Consider the following 23,439-nt stretch of genomic DNA (forward strand, 5'->3'; position numbering starts at 1 on the left):
TAAATTATCTACTATTATCGCCTGTACATACATTTAATAAAAATAAAAAAACGTCAAGTAATGCGTATATATTATTATCAGGGCTCAGGACTTAATGCGCATAATATGCGTATTTGTTTTGGAAATATAAAATACATTTAGAAAAAATTGAATTCGAGTATCTGAATTCTGAATGTTATAAATTAAAGTGTATTGCGCATATAATTCAATTTGATTTAATAAAATTTATAAATTAATTTTATTGAGTAGTATGAATAACAGGTATATATATATATAATATACACTATATATTGCAATATTAAACATTATTTGTGTAATATTATAGTTACATATTTAGTATATGTTATCCATTATTTATAATATTCAAGTGCCTATTTCATCTAGAATTTTGTACGATATAGTCCAATAAATTATTATTATACACTGTACTAATAAGTTCCAAATTTATTCTCGGTGGATGAAATTAATTTATTTAACGACAGTGTTTATCTATAGTGTCTGTATGAATTGTTTATCAGTAACTGATTTTATGTTAATCCGTTTTGAAATAAGCGTATGTGTTCGTATATTAATTTCCTGTCATTTAAAGTCTTATAATAAAGTCTATTCGATACATTTATTATATTGTAGTCGTTATAATAATAAAATATTCGCATTTAAACATCGTCATAATAACACAGATAAATCTTTTTTTTTATCGAACAATAATATCATCGTGGGCGTAGCGTTCTTTTTTTGTTTTTCGATTAAGTATGGATTTATAGTCTCGTGGCCAATAAGATCGAACCACATGACAATTTTCAATCGAATCGCGTTGGCTGACGTCGTCGATAATGTTCTAATATTATGGAAATATGACGTTTCGTTGATTCCGTTGTATTTCATTTTTCATTCATCATATTATTATTTAAATGTACGAAAAACAACGCAAAAAGCCTCTTCAGCCATCGCTGAGTGGTATATGCAATATATATTCGTATGTTACAGGTAAAGTATATTATTTGGGTATTTTCTCAGACATCTTTTATAAAATGACCGGGCGTTATATAAAATGGCCTTCATAAATTGGGCAATATATATAATATAACATTTAATAGTAAAGTATTGTCAAAATATTAGAGCCAGACTAAGTACTGACTATTATTTGTAGATTTGGATTAGTTAGTGTGTTTTTCGTTTGTTCTTATCGATTTCCTTACAATCGGAAAGTCCACACACTAAATATGACATATTATATTATGATTGTAATGTTTATCGTATAATACCATAAGTAAGATCTTTTACTTATACCGGTTAAGCAGTGGAGCAACTAGGTGAGCGAAAAAGAATTTTTAGCACCCTCTAGTTAAAATTTAGTACCCCTTATTTTTTTTATACCTAACTGCTATTGTTTTAGAGAAGTATCACGACTCTGTGAGGCATAGTTTTAGCATCCCTTGTTTTAGAGGTCTAATTGCACTTATAGAGTTAATTCTCGTAATATTAATTTTTTAGAAACCACGGACCATTTGTATAATGTAGTTAAATTATGTACCTACTAACTTATAATTAAAATATGGAAAATTTTAATGCAGATTTAAATAATTTGTTAAAAAAAAATGTTTCAAATAATTAATTTTTACCAAGATTTATGGAAGCAGTACATGCGAAAATAAATAATACAAAAATAAAAATAAATATTATATTTTCTAATAATATAAATATTACAGTATGAATATATATTATCATTATTATCCATTATATTTCGACAATACTATTAAATATTATATTATTTATATTGCCCAATATACGAAGGCCATTTTATGTAATGCCCGGTCATTGTATAAGATGCCCGGGCATTGTAGAAAACTCCCAAATTGTTTACTTTGCCCGTAACATATATGATATATCGACGTGTATGTTTACTGTATACCTATATTACCTATATAATGTTATTGTGTGACTAAACATATCTATGCGTACTATTCATGCAAAACGAAAACGCCACAAACACGTTATTATCGTAAGAAATAAGTACTTATGAGCTACGTTGTATAGTATATACAAGAGAAGCAGAAAAAAGGCATATTGAGTAAAGATGCAGTTCGTATTTTTAATGGTTTTTTCGACAACGACGCGATGTCGCGACGTTCGGAAAGCTGAATTACTATGAGGTATATACATATTAAATATACACACGTAAGCCTTTGATGGAGTTTTCGAAGATTACGGTTTATATGCCCACAATATAAATAAATATTTTTTACATTGTATACCCCTTTAACTACCTTATTCTTATTATGTGGAAGTATATTTGATTTTGATTTTAGGTTTAAGCCACACACTATATATATGCGTGTTTGTCGGGATAAAAGGAAAAACGCCTTCACCGTGTGTCGAGTGTATATTGTTATGTACCTATATTTTCTATTTTAGCGGCGGTTTTATAAAATATTTAATATTTTTTGGTGGTATGCAAAAATATTGCTGTGGAAAACTTTAATATAATAAAAATATTTAAAAAAATGTTCCTACGAGTTATTGCGTTCGTATTTATCACGTACAAAAATTATTAAAAGTAATAAAATACAAGCGTCTAAACAGTTTATTTCGTCGTTATAATATTTCAGTCTTATGGTGTTTTAACCTATAAGTTGAATATCATATAGCGGCATTAATATTGTAAACTGTACTTCATTATAGATAAATGGAATAATTTAAAAATCTAGACTACGTTATTTTAATATTATATAGGGTTACAAGGATGTCTATGAAAAATAAATTCAATAGAGATCTTTTTTTTTAATTGTGGAGGTGAAAATACGCATAAAATTTCTAAATAGTGTGTACGTGAAAATTGTAGGATTTTGTATATATATACATACAACATTATAAACTATAGTACTTGTAAATTGTACTTATAAATTGTTGCAATATATCTATGAAACATTAATGTTAGATGTGTAAATTTTATAAAATTATATTTTACTTCTAATGTATTTGCATCAAGTTATACTTATTTTTAATGATTTTTTAAAATACATTCGGTTTTTACATCATGATAAAATAACATAAATACATTTTAATTTAAATAACTGATTTTTATAACTTTGTCATTTCCCAATTATTATTCTTTAATAATTAAAGAATAATAAATAATAATAATAATACTAATTAATTATTGATTATTAGTTTTCGATTGGCAACGCACATTTTCCTAACGTATATAATAATAAAACATATCAGTAAGAGTCGACATGTTTTATTTACATTACCTCCCTTTGTGCGTGCTGTTCATATAGGTCAATTCGATTTAAAATACATTAAATACGTTGGTTAATTCAAAAATTGAATAGCCAGATTTTTTTTATAAAATTTAAAAATGTAATTTTTTTTTCAAGTTCAAGAGAATTAAAAATATAACAAACTGTTATTATTGATTATAATATTACAATAGCACTACATGGTCTATAACAGGGGTCATCAATTAATAATTTTGAAGGGCCACATTAAGAATTTGAAATTTTTTCGTGAGTCATCAAAATTCTAAATACCTGTATTTAACATATAATAGGTATTATTTTTAATTGTATGAAATAGGAATATTATTTTTTTATTTACTATTTGTCATTATTTATAAAAATTAAGAACATAATTAATATTGAAAAAATTGAAAAATTGAAAATAAAAATTAATTATAGATACAATAACATATTATATTATAATTTTGTCATAATAAATGTTATTTATTCTTCGTCTGTGGATCGGATAAAATTTGTTCGTGGGCCGCCCATTTGGTGACCCCTGGTCTATACAATAACAAAAGTCTATACTAAAGAAAAGTTATCGACTGGTTTAAGCATGGTGAGACCCCATGTATGTAATATATATTTTATTTTCACATGCATAACAAAGTAATTATTTATACAATATACAATGTTATAAATAATGTACCTATAATGTATTTTTTCTAACGTGGGACAATTACTATGGTTTTTTTTTTTTTTTATGTGAAAATAAGTTTTATCTGATTATATAATTATTACTTGTAAATAAAAAACACGAACAAATATTATAAATTCCATTGTAAAGTTTTTCGAATATTATTTTTATATTTTTCAACAGAAAGTATACTTGTATATATTATATATGTATTTACACACGTTACATGCATATCTAAAATTAGGTACTACTTAATATAATTAAGTCGGACGTTCAAAAAAACATTCTTGAGACTCAAATAAAATGATCGTATAAAACTAAAAGGGTTTAAACAGTGGTTATTTTGAATAACTAAAAGATAAAAAACTAAATAAATATTATTTTTATGTTTAGTCGTTGGACAACCGTGATCGAATTTCAGTCATTATACTGAATGCATCTCAAAGAAGCCATATACACGCGAGGTAACACCTTGCAGGGACGTTCGTCGGTTATCGAATAACACAATCAAACTGCACGTAATACATTTCAATACATACGTAACATATGAAGCACGATGATGAGTTGATTATTATTATTTGAGCTCTTTACAATATTCCAATGATAATAATAATAGTTTGTCAAAAATTTTCAGTATAAAAATAACTACTCGAAGTGCTTATCCCCCTGAACGACCAACGTTGTGAGTCTCAACGGTGAAGAATCATTGACTGAAAAAGAATAATTAATAAAAACGTGTTTGTTGTAGTGGCAACAACATCGAAATCGGTGAGTATTATATGTACCTATAGAGTTAGTTTTATAGATTTCATTCACATTAATTATCGTACTTTATCTAGTATTAAAACTACTATTTTTTTTTATAACCAAACAACTAAGCAATAAAAATATTACATTCGCATTGGCGTTAATTGAGGATCCTAGTCCCTCAAAAACTCGTCTATGCTCCAATATAAATATTTTTGATGTAAATGATTGGAACCCAAGTTTACTTAAATTGTTAATATAATACCTAGCACTGCGCTTGTCGTAAACGTTTATGATAATAATTCGACGTTACTTTACATTTATTATTGAACATATATATATTTTAGAAATAGTTATAATAATGGTATTACTAAAGTAGTCTTTGTATTATTTATAGTATTATCAGCGGTTATATTTGTCTAGTTTATGTAGAACCCGGGCGTCGATGCGATACCATCTCTAACTCGTTTGACTAATTATTTTAATTACCATGAACCCTAACTCATATGATAATAATATACGATGTATATACTGTAGTCACACGCTCGCAAACGTTCGTCAGCTGCAACAGCCGTTCGTAATAAAAAATTTGATATGATGTATTATTACAACTCTCGAAACACACGCAGAGTGGTCGTCAAATATTATACTGCACACACTGTAGTGAGACAAGCGCTTTCGATCGTGCAGGAAAAGATATTTTATTGGAGCGTAAGAAAGAGACGAATTTTTTGCCTTCCTTAAAATATGCTCGTGCGACCACCGGAGAGATCGTCATCGTCACTGTCACACACGTGTACCACATATGTCAGCGGGAGGGCTGTACGGGTCTGTTTTTTTGCTCTTGTTTTTTTATTGTGATGGCATTTTTTTCAGACAATTAATCGTCATTACTCACATGCACACCGAGAAAACACACGAGATTTAGTGATATTCTCAGTCTATGTTATATTGTATATGTATTTGTATAGTGATTTTTTTTTAAGCATTCTCGCTTCATGGTTCTATAATAATATATTTATTCTCCGAATTCTGATTTTTGAATTTTTTAGATCACCTAAAGATCGTATTTTTAATAATATTGCCTATACTATTTCAGATTTATCTTAATATGGTAATAAAACTCAACATATCATTAAATTAGCAGCAGCAAATATTTTTTTAAATGCCAATACATTGAATTTAAGGTACAAAAGATAATATTGAATATTTAAGTATTGATATTACAAAAAAGTATGAATTTAGAACCTGTAACTATAAATAAAATATATGTTAATCACTATTAATAATAAGTCAATTTAATTATCTTAAAATTACCTATGTTTTATTGAAAACTATTAACCATTGGTTCCAGATATATATAATATTAAATATGCCTAATTATAATTTTAATTAATTTAAATTTTTAATAGATTAATTTGAATATTACACGATGTAATTTTTATTTCAATATATTAAATAAATCTGATTAAAAACTCGCAAAAAAAGGTTTTTTTTATAAAAATCATTCTTTATTAGCCATATACATAAAAAAATTGTCTTTGAGGAGCACACACTTAAAAATTCAAAAAATAATTTTGAAAAGTAACGCTTATAATTATCAAATTGTAAAAACGGGGTGAGCTATAAAAAATCACATTGTATATAGTTCGTCAACCAGTAGAATTATTACGATAGTGTTTCCGATTGTCCACAGAGTGGATTCGAACACCTCTATTTTTAGAGTGATCACACGAGAACGAAACTGAGCCGAGTGACTTTCAACGCGAGCTTTGCGCGTGCATCACCGTTTCTACCTATATACTATATTGTTGGCTATCTTCCACAGAAAATCGCTGCAACAGAGAACGCATGTGACGCGTTCCAAAATTGGACTACGTACACGTATATGCCGCGCGTTCGCATATGTATAATATTATGTGCTTAGGATAATCAATATCTCATATCTGTACACACTAAACTAGGTCAACATTTACAAGTTCGTACAGCAATCTTTAACAACGACAAAATTGTTTATCACGTTGCGTCTATGTAACATATGCATCCTTCCTTTAAGGGTGCATTAACCATAGTTTAGAACAGGGATTGGCAAAATTTTTGGTGTCAAGAGTAAAAAATAAAATAAAAAAAAATGTTCACGGATCATACACCTTATTTTATTTACATTTTACAGTTTAATTTAATTTATTTAAGTTTCATCATCATTTAGTACCTATATGAATTTAATATGGTATATATTAACAAAGTTAGGTTATCAACTAACATAATATGATATTTCATATTTTTATACCAATTATAAATTGTAATTGCGCGAGCCATAGGTTGCCGACCCTAACGTCGATTTAGGTTCAAGAAGAAAAGAAAGGAAAGAAGTTCAAAAGTTGCAAGTGCATGTAAAATGTAGCTATGTAGTAAATTTTTAATATTTACCAAACCTAAACTTACAATAATATAACGAGAAGTAAATTTACTCATTAAACTTAAAAACAACTAGAACTAGCTATACTCTCTTTTAGATGGTTTTTAGATTTTGAGAGAAGCGATTTTACAATGATATGTACTACTTTTTTGTCTTCAAAAAAATGCTTAGGTTTTAATTTGAGGATTCTAGAATAGAAAATTTGATTTATTTTGTAGTTTGGAGAAATCGAAATTTAAAACTACAGTATTTTTCAAAATAATCGGAAAAAATAAACAAAAATAAAGGAAAAATAGAAATTTTATGTAAATCAAATTTTTTACAAAATTGATTTTATTTTTTTTTTATGTATCTCAAAAATCAATAATTGTAGATTTTGAAATTTTCATAAAAATGTTTTATAATTATATTTTTCATACATAGTAAAATTTAAAAAATATTTCGATTCTTTTTGGATTACTTATGAATATTTCAAAATTAAAATTTTTTTTTTATAAATGTTAATAAAAAAAAAATATATGCTAGTTAAAAATATTTGAAAATTTCATACAAGATTCCACATATTAAGTTTTTCATACAAATATCTAAAAATGTTTAAAGTAAGTACATAAGCTCAATTTATCTTGATTATAAGTATTTGAAGTTAAAATTTTGACATTTCTCAAATTCACGAAAATTTGTAAATCCTTTAGTATTTTAAAATTTTTAAAATGTGAAATTTTTATAGTTAAGACTTCAAAATGTAAAACGAAGTTTTCCATGAGTCATTAGTGATTTATATTAAAACTAAAAATATATAAACATAATTTTTAGACATTTTAAGTTCAAATTTGGACGAAATTACATATTATTTAAATTATGAATTATGACAAGGGCATATTTAAGGGGAGGCTCATGGGGCCTGTGCCCCCTTCCCCATTCACCGTATTTGATCACTTTTTTTTCATTATTGAGATTATTAGTCTCTTGGGAAACTGGCAGCCTTTTTTATCTGATAACCTTTTTTTTGTTTTCTATGATTCTAGCCCACTTGATTTTTTTCTTTTTGGCAGTATATTTGGTAAAATTTTAAGCAGTGTGTGTCCTCTCCTCCTCTCTAAAAACAATTCTAGATATGCCCCTGAATCACAATATTCATTAATTTGTTATAGTTTAAAAAAGTTATTGGTGGGGACATAAAACATTTACGTATATATTATTATATTTTATACACATAATCAGAGGCGCCGAGTCATATAAATTTAAGTGAAGCAAAACCAAAATATTTATACACCTCCACTACTGAGAATGTTATCTACCTCTAATAATTAATAATTTAAGTTATTTATTTAATTATTTAGTGTAGGTATTATATAATGAAAAAACAAAAACATATATACAAATAAAACCACCCACTATTTTTTTTATATGAAGTGATCGCTTCAGTTCATATATAGGTTTGGTGCCACTGCCATAACGATATTTTTTAACGCAATATTTTTGTCAAAAATTATTTCAACTTACAGTATTACTAATATTAAAATAAATTATTTTTTCTGGTAACAATTTAAAAAAAAATAACATAAAATATACTTAGTAATGGTTAATAAACTGTATAGAATCACTTTTCGTAAACATTGATATATCATTTAATTTAAATTTAACATATCCATTAAAATGAATCCCTCAAGATCTATCGTACAGCAGAGCGATGCCCACTTGCTCAACTTTTTTATAATAGTTGGTACACATTTGTCTAATACGGCGGGTAGATGTGTCGTTTAAATCTATTTCATGATTTTGAAAATAAACTAAATATTTAAACAGTAGAATTATTTTTTAATGTTGATATCTATAAATATATCCACAATTCAAAAATATAGTTTAATTTATTAATAAGCATTTCAAGCTTATATTAGCAGAATAAAATGGTAAAGAAAAATTGTGATTTAAATTACCAACTATACCTATTAATATAGTTATGTCCATTTCACTTAAGAAAGTAACAACTGTTACAGTTGTAAGAACTTTAAACGTTTATTATTAAAAAAAAGAAAAAAATTATGTGCAATATTCACGATATTTTTACATATTTTTTTTAAGTGTTCTACTCCTGATCACTGTATAAAAATATCTAAAAAACCACTAAGAAATTATATTTTTATGTAAAATTGTAGTGGTATACTAATATTACTAATACATGAATAATTTTACAAGTATACTTCAAGCCGTATAAAAACAATTTTTTCAAAATAAAAAAATCACGACCCTGCAGTATTACATATGTAATATGATGGAAGCACTATTTCTGTCTATAAATCTTTTTAAATAATACCTGCCGGCCTTGTGTAGTTATAACAAATACGTGTGTTTCTTGCGTTTGCGCCATGCCATAGCGGTCTTACGACACGCATAAATACGCATATATCTATGCGCACATAATATCATAATAATATAAATCGTATTTCCTGTACAGTATATATATATGATATAAATTATACATAAAACAATTTGTACCCGCACATAAAGTGATACAAGCGATTAATAAATTTTAGAGAATACGCGTAATTTCGAATAGGTAAACGTTCTTGTATGAGATAAAGATGATCAGCGGAATAGGTATGATACTCAGGCTTGTAAATGTTTCCCCTTCCTCGTTATCCGATCACATCATGATTATTGTTTTCTGAAAACTCACACCAGCGCTTATAACATTTAAAATGAGAGGATGCGACCAGAGAGAATAAAATTATTATTAATATAAGGTCGAAATATACTATTATAAAAATTAGCGACGGTCGCGATTGTTGTCTCGATTCTCGAGGGAATTACGGGAGCCACACTGCAACGTCGTGCGCATATGGCTCGGAAATAATTGTAATAATAATTATCATTCAATTGGCAACGGTACTTTTTTAACTAGAGGGCACCCGCTCCTCTCAACGAAATGTCGCCTTTTAAGTATATTGTACAACATATATATTATATAGGCTAATTTAAAACTGTCGTGACCTCAAGCACTGGAAATATCACGATCAATCCGTTTTCTACATATTAAATCACACTATATATTGTATGGCGATAAATACAGAGTGGTTCGAGGTTTTTATTCATGAAACAGACAGTATCTTAAAAAATTTAAGGAATTAAATGTGTAAAAGTCCGCCAACAAAATATTTATTTAGTAACAATTATTGGCAGAATAAATCATATAAAAATAATATATAATATATTATTCACGTGCTTATAATTCTTTCATAAATAAATACATGATACAAAGTATCCTGTATATTAATTTGTAGCTATTTTTTCGTGTTGCTTTGTGTTATATGACTGTATAACTTTTGAATCTATTATCAACATAAAAGTCAGATAAAAATTATTTATAACAATTTGTCTTCTGTAAGTCAAATTTAGATTAATGGAGTAAATTTATTGGTAAAAGTGAGTATACGATTAGAAACAATAATTATATACACTAATAAAGTTATGAATAATAATAATAATAATAACACCACACACAAAGTATGTAAATATATTAAAAATACGATTTTATATATAAAGTAAGCATTTTTTAACAAAATAATTTCATGGTTTTCGAACTCAATTATTATCGTAATATTATATAAAACTTGTGTATATATATATTAATATGACATCATTAATAATGGCTCATTATATTATTATGTCATGTATCTAGGGTAGTATTATAGTATTTAATTATTGTTGGAAAGTGAGAAAATAAAAGCGAAAGCCATTTTTGAGTGATGAGATTGTTTTCAAGTGAATACGCGGTGTGTGCAACGACGATAAGCGTTGCACATGCATATTGTATATTATAATACTCGTATAAATATATATATTATATACGAGTATATATGATGTATACGAGTATCATTATCATTATTATTATTATTATTATTATTATTATTATATAACGGCGAAATAACTAGTTAAGTTTTATGAGAAGTTGCCCTTGAACGATAATCCGTTGATTCTTACGCTAATATTGCAAACATTACACATTATACAGTATGATCATGGATCGATAACTATTCAATATATTACGACATTTTTCAAAAAAAAAAAGCAAATCTTGTGTTCGAGTGTATGTACATATGTTTTTATTACCTTAAACGTTTATATTTTTACCGTTTCCGTTTAACCTTAAATGTATTCGTTGCGTACATACAATAATAAGTATATGTACGTATACACTTCAAACGATAAAACTAGCAAGCACGTATACGGTATACCTTATATAATATTTTATGTTTTCTCGATAAATAATAATATCAAAGTTCTTTTATGTGGTACTCTGTTTGATTTTTGACGAAAAATCGAAAATGGTTATGTAATATGATTGATAATATATGGGATAGTCATAATTCGTATAACATATTTTTATATTCAACAGGTAGGTACGTATTCAATTAATTATTAAAGGTACTCTGCACTTGTGGTTTTGGAGTAGTGGAGAGAGTTTCTGATCAAAAGTAAATAAAGATACGTTTCTTTAGATAAACTTGTATAAATTCAGATCGTTTACCACAGAGTAACGAGAGATTTGAACTTTTAACTCTGTTGAAAAATACCCTTTTTGTATACGGTTGCGTGTGGACTGTATACGACTATCGCAGAAACAAGGTCTTTATTATATACTTCTTCAATGCATAAAAGATACTTTGAAGCTATATGAAGACTCGTTTTTATTATATTTCAAAAGTTTATAACTCATTTGCGCACAAAACTGTAATCAATGAAAACCAGTTTAAGGTTAAAATTGTAGGTGCACAGGGTGTACTACTAAGATGATAATATAGATTGTTATCATATTTTAGACTAGTATCATACGTAATAATATTTATATTCATGTACTTTTTAATCGGTTATCTCCTCTCAATACCTAATTTGTAGTGTGATTACTCAAGGTACATGAGTTGAGTGGACAGGCTTTAATCTTTATAACTATATTCCTGCTATATTTCTAGTATTACATTTTTTTAATAAAAATTTTCGCTAATAATTAATAAACCTTATAGTAATTTTGACTCAGATCACCTATAAATTTTGGTTTAGCTACAAATTATAACGTAATAAAATTGTACGCTATCTGTTTAAAGAAAATACGTTGATTAATATTGAATGATTTTAAATTTTACAAGTATCATTAAAAAAGTAGAACTATTAATTTTTTTATTGTAATAAATTGCTGGAGTTCTGCCATTAGGCGACTTCTCCATCCATGTCTCTTGAATCTTTTCCTTATGATATCACATTTATTTATTTTATATATTATATTTTGTAAAGATTGTAAATTTTTATATCTTAAATAAATAAATAAGTAATACATTGTGTAATTCCAGTTTAATTGTAAGCAATAACTATCAAATTATCAACAAATTTAATTATTTGGAGCAGAACCATGATCGGCGTTCAGATCATGCTAAAATATAAACAGAACTTGTATGGAGCTCTTTCAAAAGAAAAACGGAGAATAATCAGTTCAAATATCTAAACAGATTAATACGCCAAAAGTTAAAAAAATGTATTAATCCCTCTAGTCTATGGCATTAGAATATAATTAAACAAAAAGTCTTAAGCTTTATAAAAAGTAAAGAGAAACGTGATACAAGTAAAATAATTTTTTACCATTGGTATTATTATTAACTTGAAAATTTGGAATTATTCAGGTTATGTTTACCAAATATTATCTAGTTAAACTTCTTTAAAAAAAGGTTACATTTGTTCGTAAATTGAGCGCAAATGAGTTTTAGCCGTTAAAATTCAAATTTCAGTTATATTATATATAACAGTTTAATTGTTGTTTCATCAAGGATAGCCATCACAAACTAAGAAAATAAAATCGTATCTATAGTGCATTTATATTTGATGTATTATATGTAGAATAAATGTATCATTACATATTTTTGAACAAAAAATAAGCGTTAGTGCACTAGGGATGGGGTACATCTATTCTCCAATTTTATGTATTTATATAAATACTGTAAACAAATTATAGTTTCGTTTTTCAGTGTACTTGAAGCACGTTTAATAATTCAAATTTTTACAATGGTATTCACGCGATGACTATAATATAATATAATACAATAATATTGTTATTGTCCTCTATTCAACACACCAAGAAACATCCTCAATCATCCTATAACAATGGAGGAAGCACCAGGAGAACACAGCTCAAACTTGATCTACAACTTCTTCAAAACCATTGGTATCGACAAAAAAATTTAATTTTAAGCTAAGACCATATAAAAAAAAAAAAAAATAAAAAAAATGTAAATATCTAATACTGTAAATACTACATATCCTACTTATATAAATTAATAATGTAAATCTAACCACAGGCTAATGACTTAGTTGTTGAAGACTCTATCCTAAATAAGAAAAAAATAATAATATATTAATATTATGTAAATAGTTATAATTATTTTAATTCATACTTTATCACAAATATAATGAAATCGTATTATAATATGTCATCGTAGTCGTCATCAAGTTTCACCCTTTTTCATGTAATAATAAGACAGGCAAAATATATTTTCTCACGATTCGCCATTATTGCTCCGCAACGGATACAAACGCGTATATGCAACATAAATAATATATAGTTCTATAACACAATAAATCCGGCACGTCCACAACGACCGAACGGAATCGTATACATATTTAAATATTATTTAAATTTGACGACGGTGAGTAAAAAAAACAGCCGTCGGATGGGTGTTAAAACTTAAAAGGCACCATCATATAAGTACCACACCTTTTTTACCATCTAATCCTTCTCGTTTTTTTACCTTTATTACGCTGCGAGCGGTGTTTGCAATATATATAAATTTGTTACCTCGAATGTGTGTGACGATGACGCTAGAAGGTTCTCAGTTCCCACATGTGTTCATACCAACTATGGAAGTACAAAGGCGACGCCACACGCGTATAATATGTAAAATAGTATACCTTTTATGATATGTATATGTATTTAACTAATGTGTGAAAACGACGTCTTTTTAATAGAATTTTCTTTATTATATCGCCACTCGATAGATGTATATAGATATTCGTATATTCGTATATAATTATAATTTATTATATTATATTATTGCGGGACGTGGGACGCGATGCACTCATAGCATAGGAAAAGATTTTCCTTTTTTTTTGCCGGAAGGTTAGAATAATCTTACAAAAGTGCTTCTATACTTTCCCCCTCATACATACATGAAAAATAATTCAAATTAAATAATATTTATTACAATTTCTACATACACAGAATTCAAATAATAGTTTTATTTTAAGATAATGCATCTATTTTTATGAGAGAACCGTAGTTGGTTCAGGAATTTTCACCAAAACATATTTTTAGATTTTATTAATACAACAAAAAACTTTAAAATTTCAATAAATAAATAAAATACTATTGAATTTACTAAACGGACATAGGTTACAGTCGAATCGTTATTTAAAATAAACATAACAAAAACTAAAACGTGTTGGTAATTACTCGACGGACATTACAATTTACGATAATGCAATAAGAATTTCAGGAAAAAATAATTTGTGAAATTACAAGATTTTTTTAATAGTTGTTAAATAAATATTTTATACTTTGAATGATGTTCAATAATTTTTTTTGCACGAATAGTCAATGTTTTTGGGGAGACTAAGCACTCCAAGCATCCCACTTTTCAATCTCCGTCCCTAATTCATGGTCAATGTATTATATAGCTGCAGGTACCAATATAAATGCAAATATCTCGTCCTAGGTACATTTTCAGTTGTGGCTTATGTGTTTGCAGTGTATCTGTGAATTTACTAGAAATATTAATATTATTGTGTGTGCATTTTTTTTTCTACTATATCTATTAAAATTAAACATAATATTGTTAACCAACCTAAGTTATAAAAAGTACAAAAAGTATAGCGTTATTATCCTAAAATACATAGTTTATAGATACAATAACGATCATTATTATTACATGATAAGATTCCTTATTGTTCAAAATATCAGTATATCATAATGTAATTATAAGTCAGAACTATCTTCTAAATTCATCTAACCCTTTCGAAATCACTTGAAATGACCTTAAATATTATAAAATCAAAATAGTGATATGGATGATAAATGCAATGACAGATAAAAAACTTAATGATGTTAAGATTTATGAGGATACTGAAGTCATTTTGGCACCATCATAGCTGTGTCTACGTATAAAGATAAATTGGGAAAATATTATTGCAGACCTCCGAGTACTAGACGTTTTCATAATTATTTGTATAAGTTATAATATATGAGGTGGTATATACGAGTATCGGACTATGCATTTAGACATGCGTTAGTCGTACTCAACTGTCGATAAACAAATATAAAAACCGTTCACTATCTTTCGTAATAACGAGAGCATTTATTTTGTATTTTCAAATGTTACTATCTTATATTAGATACTCGTGAATTTACTCGTTTATATAAATTACAATCTACAAAATACTACAACGAACGATCGAGTATTTTTTTATGTTTAATAACATACTAATAAATACATGTATATATTATACATAATATTATATCATATTTATACATAATATGTGTTAGATTGTAGACTGTCTATTGAAATAAAAAAAAAAACAGTTACCTCTTCCTTCACGCGATCACTAGTTTCTCAATTATTTTAGTAAGTCTACGTTATATTTATCGCGTCAACTATATCTAAATATTATATATTAAGATGTTTTAGAACATAATTATTTTTTCCTATCACAGGTAATAATATAAGCTTTATAGGTACATAAAATTGTTTAAACTTTAAATACATTGTATAACATTAAGATAATATATAAGCAAATTATTTTTTAGTTGAAATGGTCCCGTTAAATATTTTTGCTACCTGCACAAAATGATTCATTATATAATTTATTTTTCAAACTATTATATGCGATCATTTGATGAAGGATTTTATACATTATATACATAGTGTATATACAGGCTGCATAATATAGTGTATATTATATAGTATATATGTATATACGCGCAATTCACATTTCAATATTCGTTTTATTTAAATTATTCATTTGGCGTATATTATATTATACTCGTATATTTACGTGCATAATAATATGCGCGCACCGCGCGCCACACCGTTTAAGTTTACAATATTATAATATGACTTTGTGCACGACCATGACTCATATATTATTACTATATTTACGGTACGTATAACATTATTGTTATTATTATAACTGTATGAATGAATATCACATATATGTGTTTTTTTTTTTTTTTTTTGAAAGGTTAGTAAAAATTCTACAAGAAACCTAAAAGTTTTGCATATAGTATAAATTGAACAAAATCTGTACTTTGTAGTAGCACGGAGATACACGATTATTTGCAATGACAAATATATGATTATTTACTTATTCATCGGCGGACGCTGTATTATATATTTATTCTGTCAATTTTTCAAACAACCCGGTGAGTTTCGATTTACTTCCATCATTTTTTTTTACTTTCCATTTCCTTATGTTAACGACTTCCGGACGATAACGACAACAGCATTTATAATAAACACCATCGTCGTTATTTCAGATGCGCGATAATTCCAGGAAAGCTTCTATACCATTTGTAAAAATCTCCCCTGTTTCGCGTATATGTATATAATATATAGAGCGCAGACCATTCACGTGCGTCTCCACCGGAGATGATCTATATAAGATTTTCAGGCTGTATAGGATGTGGGATTGCGTGGGAGAGATGATCTAAAATACGGATCGTCCGTTATACGACAATTTATTAGACTAGAATAAAAAAAATCACCCTCGAAATAAAATATGTATGCGTGCAAATATATTATATGTATAAGGGTTCTAGAAAAATGAACACTACCATCGGCATCCCTTGCCCGTTTATTGTTCATTGTGTCGACGGCAGCAGCCTTAAGCGTTATTAATCTGTTGAAATGACGTCTCGAAGATTTTTGCATGACGAAAATATCATAACGCGTATTCATTTCTGGGCGATGAAATGCGCTATAAAAATATATATATTATCGGTGGCGGCTATGGGACCTGCAGTAGCCGAAATTTATATTTTAGCACATTTGCACCCTAATGCGATCCAAAACATTACGACCATAATGTAGATTTGTAGTCTCTATGTTATATTATTATACTCATGCGCCAGCGCACGTACACACACACACATGCGTATATATGTATGTGTATTGCGTATAATATATATTTTCTGTCGTCTTGTTCGGCGGTGGTCCCAGCGCGCGCGTACGACATTCCCCTATCAAGACCTCACCCCTACTAGAAAATTGATATAACCTTTCTTTTATAATTCACAAATATTATAATACGGGTATATCGTACGACGGAAACCAGGAAAAATTCAGCTTGTGAGATTACGACGACTACGACTGCGAAATTATTCATTATAATTTGGATTTTAATATTGCGTTATTATTATGCATGAAATGAGTGACGACGTCTACTTTGTCGTCTATTCACGGCGTCTTCGGGTTCAAGTCATAGAAATTTACTTTGGTAGTATTACTTTTTTTTTCTGAATCTTATTGCGACATTGTTGTTTTGGAAAAAAAAATTGCTTATAGTTTTCACTTTTCAAATAACTTGAATAATTTAAAATACCATTAAACGTATGTTTATTTTAGTTGTAGATGTAAAAAATCATTAAATGGTTCAGTAAAGAATAAAGGCTGAGTAAGATAAATTGTATTTTAATTTCGTAATGTGGAAATTTTGTCTGACGATCTAAGTAAAACATTATTATTAAAATCTATTAAGTCTTACGTCAATGTATCGATTCCTATTCAATTGAAAACCTCAGTTCGGTTATAATTTCTGCAGAACGACTAAATAATGTTTGTTCGTCATTGTAGGTACCTGTATCGATTACTACATATATTACGTTATAAATCCCGATTGGGTGTATGTGTTTTATACACAAAGTTCTTCGAAAATAAAACGCATGCGGTTATCGTTTTTCAACGATTCACATTATTTTACGACTGATTATTGTAACGTAATTACACTTATTAAAGTTATATACATAATACAATACATGTACACAAGTGTGTATCATTTTCCGATTTTCACCACAATACGATGTTGAATAATCTATAAGTTACATTATAATTAGATACCTATGTAAACGCAGAAAGCAAAAAAGACTTCAGATGTATGTAATAATAATAATAATAATAGCAGTAATATAAAACATAATACAGCCGACATGATATAACAATAGGTCTCTCGTGGGTACGCCGAATATTGCGCTCGGGCACTCGGGCACCTGCATCGTACGGTGCACATAATATATAAATAAATATAATAAAATATTATACTTGGGACTAGACACTTTAGAGCGGCGCGCGCCACTGTGTAATATGTATAAATATTGTACACAATACCCTTCTATACAACTATACCTACGTATAATACGCGCGTAATAATAACAATAATAAAAAACGTACCTAACACTACAACACTGTATAATGATACAGCTATAAAGATATTAGTTTTGTACACATAATGTAATATTAATATTAATAATGAAAAAACGCGCGACGGCACGCATACTCACGCAGGAAGCGGAGACGGGACAACCTAGCGAGCAGAGGTCAAGGATGTTTCGAAAAACAGTTAAAATGTCAAAGTTTCCCCGTTGTGCTGTACATATATAATATATATAAAATATATGTAAAATACAATAACTACATAATACACACATAATATAACTACTGTAAGATGTTATGTAGAGCGTGTGTGTGATAAGTGAGTAGGCACTAGGCAATGACACACAATATGCGTATATTATATAATATAACATATACACACAATTATGGGGTAAATGCAAAAAAATATATGATGATGATTACAAGTAGAAGAAATTCGTAAAAAGTACGTATCTCTCGGCCTCAGGCATACATTAGTCGGTCTAAAAAACGCACACACTCTTCGTGTATAATACGAGTATATGTATTGTTGTTGTTGATAGTATATAATAAACATTTCAGTTAAACTAATATGTAGCGCACTAACACGTGTTATAAGTGCACAATATTATAGCGATAAAGACGCTTATATCACATGTATAACCTACAATTGTTAACTCAACGAGGAGTTGAGTTTATAGTAGACCAAAGAAAAGATCAAGTTTTTATAGGTACGTACACGCCACACACTCATAATAAGGTATATATAATAGACGCGCGTGTGGGGAAATTTTGACGAAGAATGAGAACGATACATATAATAATAAAGAATTTGTCGGTTCAGGGTGAAGAAGTGTGATTTCCTGCAAAGGACGATGAAACACCGGCGGCGATAATTGTGAAGAGACGTCGAATTATAGGTTACAACGAAGATCTGTATCACATATATACATCTGCGATGACTGTTATTATTATTGTTGTTTCGTTGATGTCAGGTGTAAGTAAAATATAGCAAAATAAATTATATAACATAATCATACGTTTTGCGGAGTCGTATATGCAATCAGCACAGCGTAAATTGAACACTTTTCAATTATACACCAGCAATATTTTGGTTGTGTGCAAGCGGGTTGTGAATAAACTACGAGGATCATCGGCTTTGAATCCAAAATTATTTATTTCAACTAAAGACAATCAACACCCAATCAGGATAATTTAAAATTCAAAATTTGTAACTTAAATATCACTCTCCGAGAATAGATATTTTTATACAATCGAAGGCTTTAGTGCAGATTGGTAAACTAACGACTTAATATACCACTGTTCAGAACTCAGGGGTAATACAAATAATTGCTTATAACATCACAAATCTAGTCTAGTTTTGAATATTTATATGTAATATTAAATATATATTTTACATTTTTAAACGTTCTTGTGCCCGTTAATAGATTTTTAATGAGGAGATGAATTAAAATTAAAAAAGTTTAAATCCGTGATTTTTAATCTTTTTTTTCTTTATTATTATATACATAATCTGTTCCTCATGGGTACAATGAGAGTATTAACTAAAATAATATAATACATAAAAAAGGTTGATAAAAGCAGTCACCCAGTGATGACACTTAAATTTTTTTTTAATCTTAAGTTTATATAATTACATGATTATTACAAAAAATAAAATCTGGAATCTGTTTTTATGTTTTTTTTTTTAAATTATGTAATTTACACAGTATATGTATTATATTTATATTGTATATTTCAATATTTATGATACCTGTGTAATATGTAACTTCCAATTTAAACTTTGCCTAGAAATTAAACAAGTATAAAAAAATGTTTGCTTAATTAAAAAAAATTGTCGTGTATAAGTCTAAAGGAATCCTTAGTTTGAAGTGAAGGGGACTCTACTCATGTTGAATATAGTGCGATACACAGTATATTATAATATATATATACACTAGAAGTGTACGTGTGCATTTTTTTTAACTATATACGCCTTTTAGTTCTTAGTATTACTATTACATTAACAATAATAATGGGTATATTATAACTAATCGGGAAATTCTCATATTATGTGTACTTCGACGGTTTTTTCTGCATTTTGTTGTTACAGTCAGCCCCGCAGGCTCGAATTAACGTTTTTTTTTCAAATGCAAAACGCCTATATCGACATATACATATATTATACGATTAGGTAGGTACCAGCTATCCTTAATAATAAAGCCCTGCCACAAGGCGTTACCGGCTCGGTGGGTTATAATAATATATAATATTATATAGACGGCAATAAATTGCAGACCCGCCAATAACAATATTTTATTATATCGGATATACGTACATATAAACACAAACACACATATAATAATAATAATAATAATAATCACCTTTTCAATTATATTATTATCGACTCGTCCGCAAGTTACTATTATCACAGTACAGTCGCTATTATTGCAGTGTATACGTACGTATATTACCTTATTATGTGTATGCTAATACTATCGTACATAATATACGATCAATGTCAGTGTGTGTGTGTATGTGTGGACTATAGAAGAGGAGGTACTCGCATGCATAATAATGCACGTAGGTTACACCTTTGCACCTACCCCTGGGAACAAAACAATACGATGGGTTTGAAGACGAAATCGTTGACAGTATACATATTATACTATATGCTTTTATAATATATCTACCCGCGTGTCCAATTTTGGGACGCGTTTTATCTCGTTTAGTCGTCGTTTTGTATTATAGGGGTGGTGTGTGTGACTTGATGTCATGAAATATGCAAATCGGCCTCAGCACTCGCACCTTTTTTATTTAAAAAAAACGACCTTGTAAAAAACATTCAAGACACTCGGGCGTTGGCACAGCGATAATAGCAGAGAACGTACACACACGCAGACCCGAACGATCCTCCGTGGTTAAAAGGGTTGAAAATACCCAACTCCACCACTACGCCTGGGAATCTATTATATATATTTATGTAATATCTTTTGTAAACAAAACCACGCCAATGGTTGTGCGCACCTATACATTATTGTTACGCGTGTACATAGTTTTGAATTTTCACGATTATCGTAATATATTATAATCGTTTTTGACGTATGGACGGGTGTACATAATGCGACAATACTCCGTGGGGAGTCTTTATACATAGCATCGAGAACGCGTATTATTAATATTATATATACAGTGCAGAAATCAATAGGTAATCGGAAGCATGTGTACAGTATTAACATATTATATTATATCATGTGCTTATGCTATACAGTTATACCTAATAATACACGTGATTGTATTTAAAGTGCCTAATTTATAAAGATTATAAAGTATTTCGCTAAGAAAAACTCAAAATGTAAAAGTTTACAAAGATTTACTAAAAAACTTATAGCTTAGAAAAGAAAAATCGATTTTTAAAAACACAATATTTTATTCTGTTAACAGACATGTCAAACAGAAATTATTTTTATAGGAAGGCGGGTATAGAGTAGTATAATATAATTTTAAGTTCTATTTGTATACATTACTGTTGAACATATGTACTTGCATTTAACGAATAATTATTATGATCGCAACATGTATAAGTATAATGTACACAAATTCAATGTTATAATAAAATGTAGGTATATATACTTTAGCGATAGTTAAGTATACGCATACGTCATATTGTCATCGTGCCGCCGAGTAACGACGAATTAAAATTGAATTATTATACTCTATACTCTATACCTACTCTACATTACGGTTTGATGACTATTTAATTTACCGTCATTAGCCAAACTATATAATATAAAGGTATGTAGATATATTTATATGTATAAAAGAATGCCGCTTCGGCGCCAAATTTGAAAAGAATCTATTAACACACTAGTCGTTATAGGGAGCTATGTCATTTCATATCAAATAAATAAATTGTACTGAAAAAATTATCAACGCGTTACTAGAGACCTTAAATTACAAACATTTTTATGTTATAAAGGTTTATAATTTGTTTATAACTATTTTAAATATTTTGAATATTTGTCAATAAATCGCATATAAACTAATATAATATTTGTTTCTTTCTATAGGTTAAAACTGCTTCTAATATCTATATACAATCTACTTAGGTTATTCAAGTATAAAAATATACTACTAAATATAACTCTAAGTAAGTATCTATTCTATATAATTTTTTTTTTAAGACATTGTATTTACACGCTTAAAGCTACTTTTAAATGTTCACACTGTTCACAGTTTGGGTATACTTACATTCGACGATTTTTATCATAAAAACAAAAATGTTCGTTATATTTTCAACGCCAATTTTAGTGCTTATAAATTTATTGATAAGTCTTGAGTAGGCAGGGACGTACACAGTAAAAATTTTTGGGGGGTGTTTTTGAAAATCAGTTAGTGAAAGTAGAACTTTTTTTTAAAATGAATATAGGAAATACACAATAGGTATAATTTTATTTTATTTTTAAATCCTGTTTTAGTATTTTTTTCAAATTAAATTAAAATTTTAATTTGTTAGTATTAAATTTTTATTTTGTTTTAGCCGATTTTTTACAAACATAATGTAATATTATACCTGTTTAAAAGTATAATATAACAATTTACATTAAAATTAAATAAATAAATAACCCTATAAAAAAACAAATATTTCGAGGAGGGGGGGTGTTTGAACACCCAAAACATCCCCCTATGTACGTCCCTGTAAGTAGGTACTACATAGTTATAAGTCCTAAACATACATTTTTTTGTCGTACATCACATCATGGTCTAGATTTTCTAAACATATAACATTATTATGCGTTTTGTCGACGTCTTGTGTATCAAAGCATTGTATTAGACGATATTAGCCACATTATTTTAAATGTACATCGATATGCTGAAGATAATTTTTATATTAATCTCCAAAATAAT

The 23,439-nt window shown here is 28.0% G+C and overlaps 1 long non-coding RNA gene across 3 annotated transcripts in view; it reads left to right on the plus strand.

The window, feature by feature from the left end:
* LOC112596409 overlaps nucleotides 1–23,439 on the plus strand; it is a 111,394-nt gene that overhangs the window by 82,375 nt on the left and 5,580 nt on the right. For 2 of the 3 annotated variants that reach the window (XR_003114770.1, XR_003114772.1), the window contains 2 exons: nucleotides 4,315–4,484; nucleotides 4,556–4,689. This is a non-coding gene — a long non-coding RNA (uncharacterized LOC112596409). The remainder of the gene's footprint in view (nucleotides 1–4,314; nucleotides 4,485–4,555; nucleotides 4,690–23,439) is intronic. The other variant, XR_003114771.1, reaches the window with a different exon arrangement.

The sequence above is a fragment of the Melanaphis sacchari genome, unplaced genomic scaffold (genome assembly GCF_002803265.2).
Source record: "Melanaphis sacchari strain LSU unplaced genomic scaffold, SCAv2.0 Contig31_pilon_pilon, whole genome shotgun sequence".
NCBI classification, from domain to species: domain Eukaryota; kingdom Metazoa; phylum Arthropoda; class Insecta; order Hemiptera; family Aphididae; genus Melanaphis; species Melanaphis sacchari.